This window comes from Tigriopus californicus, chromosome 5 (assembly GCF_007210705.1).
Source record: "Tigriopus californicus strain San Diego chromosome 5, Tcal_SD_v2.1, whole genome shotgun sequence".
NCBI lineage: Eukaryota > Metazoa > Arthropoda > Copepoda > Harpacticoida > Harpacticidae > Tigriopus > Tigriopus californicus.
This window is the reverse complement of record NC_081444.1, coordinates 543,859-548,974: the sequence shown is the minus strand read 5'-3', so window position 1 is coordinate 548,974 and position 5,116 is coordinate 543,859. Positions and strand designations below refer to the sequence as shown.

Here is a 5,116-nt window from a genome sequence, read left to right as displayed (position 1 = left end):
AAGGTACGAAAGGTATCTGATATTGTACGTTTTCAAAAGCATTCAAGAGCTTTGTCCCAACCCAGGATTTAGGGTCAACTGTAGTGACCGTAGAGGCTAAACGTGCGTTTCGAGAGCATCTTCAAGCCTTCGAGAATCTAGGCTAGTTAAGTTGAAACAATGAAGTCCAAGTCTCTTCTTTCTCGGGCTCCTCCATTGTTCAATTTGCTGCCTTCAAATAGTCGTAGGGCCTATGTAGGCGTTAATCCAGTAACAGGATTTAAGTCAGACGTGGACAAGTTCGTGACTAAAATTCTCGATCAACCTTATATTCAAGGGCTAGCCAGATCCGCCAACACTAATTCATTGGTTGATCAAAAATTATATGAAAATAAAAGTTGATTAATATGAATGAGTTTTCCGGCCTGAAGAGCGGGAATGTCATTCCACAGCGGTAAGGAAGTCCGCAAAAAGAAAAACTTATTCACCCTCCACCTTGATCATATAAGGTGCCGAATATTATTGACAATATCCATTTTGCTCTTTCTCATCCAAGTAAAATAGTCCCAGAGATCTTGTTCAGAAAGTATGCACGAAACACTTCGAAGGATCCACTCACAGTTATTGGACTCTGTTAAGTTCAAAATGAATAAAACATAAGAGCATAATAACGTCATTTCGCACATAGGAATCTCAACCACCCTGTAAGGTTGTAATGAGTTAGGGAAGGAAATTCGAATCTGTTGGGCGGTTTCTCGTATCCGAAGTAACCCTTGCCGCTATTGTGTCAAGCATGCAAGAATCAAATAGGCACATGGCATGTCTACCTCTTTTTCCCAGTTTGGTGACAGGAGCTTATTCATTCAGTAACAGGAAAGTTATGGCTGAGCATGGTTTGTTCGTTTTGGCTCTTTTGGGTACCTTCGTCCCATGCAAGGCCTTGAAAAATGTCGTGATTGAAGGAACAACCATGCGACCTAATTTTATTCGGAAGAAGGTCAGCGTAAGTGTTAGAACCCTTCCACAAAATACGAGCCTTCGTCGCCATTTACCGTTTGTCCGTTTCAGTTGGATCCCTTGCCCATCAGAATACCCCTGGAGCTTCGAATTGGGTCCAAATGCTGCTCCCACTATCAAACTGTATCTTGGAGCAGGGTGCTAGAATTTTACGATCCATTCTCGGAATGCGTGGCAGATTGGATCCCATGTCCATATCAAGATCGCAAATGCATTGCAAATATTGAGCCAGGTCAATAGACAAAAACGTTTACTCACAGGTAGCAATTTCCATGTATTGGCTTGCTAAATTATTGTATAATTATTACTTATAGCGTATTGCCCACCTTCGCACCCTCAAGCAGTCGAGCAAGGATGCTGTGCCACCAGCCAAGGATCATCTTCTCTCGAGTGTTTAGGATCACTTAACGAAAAAAGCCCTATGTCATGTTGTCAACCCGAGGATTTCATTTTTATTAAGGATTGCTATGAAAAGCGACGCCCTTGTCTTTCAAGTATGGTGATGCGCATTTCTTCTCTTTATTCGCTATTAGAAGGATCAGAATGCCTTCATCAGCACACACTAACGTAAATTCATGAAAACAAAATATTTTATAGGCAAAGCCTCACCTTACCCACAACCGATTATTCTTTACGAAGAGACAAGAGGGACTCATTTCGCGGAACGGGCCTTGCAGTATTCTACTTGCGATATATTCTTAGGCATAAGAAAGCGATGGGATGGAGGGACTACCTCCAAACCTCATTTCATATTTGATTTTACCGAGTTGAGACACTTCCGTAAAGTCATTTTGCGCAATGGTCACGGAGAACGATTTCATGACCGGTACAACTAAGCATTCTTTAAGTTACGACCTGAATTGACATTCCTTCCATTCCCGCACCATTTGCAGGGGAACAAGGACGTTTGTTTTATCGGTTTCGAACACGTCGGAGCCATTCCTCTGGGTTGACATCTTATCCGACACTTTGCCCAAAGTTGAGTATGGAACCACGTGTGAAGCTCCATTGGTCAATTTCACTTTACCCGGAGACGGTATATCGACTCGGTATGGGAGATTCATGGTTACATCAGATTATAGATATGGTGCAAGTCTGAACTACTTGGGGTTCGAATGACCTGGGGAATGCAAGAGAGGGAGCTTGCCACCAGGTGTGGAGGTTGTCACAGTTTCCTGGTATGAGAGCGGTACGTGAATTTCTAACCTCTCGCAAGGAAATCCACAACCACAGACGAATAGCCAATCCAATGAAGGACTATGACATTGCCTATCGGAATTGTATGCACGGATGGAGTACCAGCTGACTTCTCTGACGGGGCCAGGTTCCATCTTGCGACAAACGCAACCCAATTAGAAATAAAGCCGTGGAGTTACTGCTGCTATCATGAGATGGAATTACTAGTCTTGACTTTTATTGACAATGAGAGAAGAAAAATGTTTGAAAAAAAAAATCAGTTGATGTGAATGTGTTTGTAAGTGTTTGCAATAGTAATCAAAGCAGTCTTGGGAGTCTGTTTATCATTAGTCCTTCAATAAATGTTCACAAGTTCAGTCTCATGTATAACAACGGAGTGTTTAACATTGGTTTTGTTGTAAAGAAATGGTTCAAGCAGACACAACTCATGGTATGTGAATGGTTGATATATCTTTTGATTTTCCGTGTCTATAACATGAAATCGGTGCTGTTCGAATAGGTTTAAGCAAACCAGTCAAGATAACGCTTCCAAGTTCATTTCATTCGAGATGACTAATTTTTAGTATTTTCAACTTGTTCTTGGATTTATTGTTTTATTTCAGAAGTGAAACTCAAAGGTCAGAAGAGCTTTCAAGTCAAGGTTGAACTAGCGAGATTTGTCTGCAAAGGAGTCACCATGAACTTCAGCTCTTCAAGAAGTTGTTCGGTCTATAAATTTGCAACCTTCTATTCTTGAAAACTCCAATTTTATGCATTTTCTTCCAAAGCCCCCCTTCTTCCGTCAAACACGATCATGCCATTACGTACTAGTGGCTTTGGCAATTGCTTTTGTAAACCTCAGCAAGGACGACTTCACCACTGGACAGCGACGGGGGTGGGGGGAAATGAGTAATTCCAATTCCAAATCAATCAAAAGTAAGTCATTTTCTGAAAAAACGTCGTACTGAGTTTCAGGACCTCATTGCTTTTGACGCGGACGTTCGATTGAGGTCAAAATTGGCGAACGCTTTCTGAGCTAACTAAAATCTAAAGTCCAACTTGCGTGAAGGAAAATGCATTCGGTTCATTTGGATAAAAGTTACGTTTCCCCACCCTACCGTCTCTGTCCAGTGACGACGTCATCCTTGACCTTTGTGACAATTTAAGTCAAACGTTAATTAGACTGGGCGTTGAAAATATTAGCCTTTTGAAGAAAAGGAAATTCTAAGAAAGATGAAGTGATTTTGGGCATTTTGTGGAGGGAGATCGCACCAAATCCATTGAACGATAATTTTGCAAAAAGAGCGCCCTGGGCCATTTGACTTCCATACAGTAGCTGAGACTAGTTTGGGCCAAAACGCATTTTTTGCATTGATCACCACTACCATGGTCTGAATCACGAATGTTATAGTTTTGAATCAATACATGGCCACTAAGCTAAACATATATATCCCAAACTTCTTTGTTTCAAGTCAAGATCAAGGGAGTGAGTCGAGTTTTGCCCACGGAGATGGTACGAGCTAGAGGCGATCAGTTTCAATGATTTAAACGACTTAGTACTTGAAATGCGGAGATCGGGCAAATGGGCAAGTATTTTTTTTCTCTAAAAGCTGCATCATTGTTCGTTTTTGTTTATTTGCGGACATCCTTCTTGCTACTTGGAATGGAATCCAAACTGTCCATGAAAAAAAATGAATTGATCTTACTTTATAATCATATATTCATATAATATCTGGTTCGCCGACAAATTAGAGTTGGTGGATCTGGCTAGCCCTTGACTTCATGTAGGGTTGATCAGGAATTTTGCTCAAAAATTGTCAAAGTCTGACAGGAAGAAGAGAGTTGACTTCATTGTTCCAAGTAGCCTGAACTCTCAAAACCACATTAAGCCTCTTCGGGTACTACAATTAACCCTAAAACCTCTTTTGTGTCAGCTCTCCAGTTCACTGGAAATGAGTTGGATAAGGCAGTCTGCACGAAAGTTTTCTTTGTAGGGGACTTTAATTTTCCGGCTAGCGTTGTAAGAGGGGGGCTAGTCCGGATGGGATGTTCCCATTTCGAAATCGACGTCTCAGTCGTTCGAAAAGCTGGAGGAATTTGCGATCTTGCGCAATTTCGCCCAACATGTTGGTTTGTAGGCCACCAGAGCTGAATAGTGTTTCTGACTTGCGTCGGACTTGAAGTAACTGGACCCTGGTTTCAATTCTGAAAGAGAATCGTCCATAGATGCAGCCATTGATCAATTAGTTTCAGTTTTTAAGGAAGTTTGCTCTAGTTTAGCAATCTCTGAATGTGTTCCGAAGGTAGTACACGGACAAAAATTCCAAAATCTAGGAAGACTTTGCTCAAAAAGAGTTATACAAAACTGGCAAAAGGCTGAAGAGCACTTCGAATCCAGTTCTTGTGGGTAGTCTCCAAAAAAATTTGAGGTAGTTCAGGTTAAGATTAGGCCCCATCGAATATGACCAATTACAAACTGAGAGTAAGGTGCTTCAGGAGGTAAGGTCAAATCCGAAGCGCTTTTTCTCTTATGCGAACTCTAAGAGAAAAATGAAACATTCTGTTGGGCCTTTTGAGGTTGATGGGGAAGCTATTAACAATGTAGAGACTATGGCTAACATGCTTGGAGATCAGTTCTCCAGTGGTGTTCAACCCACGTGAGTTCAGAAGCAACAGCTCATTGCTCTGAAGATGAGTCTGTTGAGATTGACATGGTTAGTCAAGTTGAGGGTTTAGATGATCTTGTAGTCACAGATCAAGATGCATTAGAGCCATCAGGGACTTGAGGCTTCCAGCTCTCCTGGTCCTGATGGTGTGACATCTCAGTTTCTGATGAGATGCTCACTGGTTCTTGCTCCTGTTTTCTCGTACTTGATGCGTTGCATCTTGGATCAGGGCAAGTTTCCATGGTCACTAAAATTAGCTCACGTTGTTCCAATTTTTA

At 41.6% G+C, this 5,116-nt stretch overlaps 1 long non-coding RNA gene across 1 annotated transcript; it reads left to right on the top strand.

Annotated features, from left to right (window-relative positions):
* The first annotated feature begins 769 nt into the window (after positions 1-769).
* LOC131880198 (uncharacterized) lies at positions 770-2,550 on the top strand. The gene is made up of 4 exons (XR_009373241.1): positions 770-1,228; positions 1,311-1,490; positions 1,594-1,822; positions 1,890-2,550. It is a non-coding gene; the product is annotated as an uncharacterized LOC131880198 (long non-coding RNA).
* Positions 2,551-5,116: the final 2,566 nt, after the last annotated feature.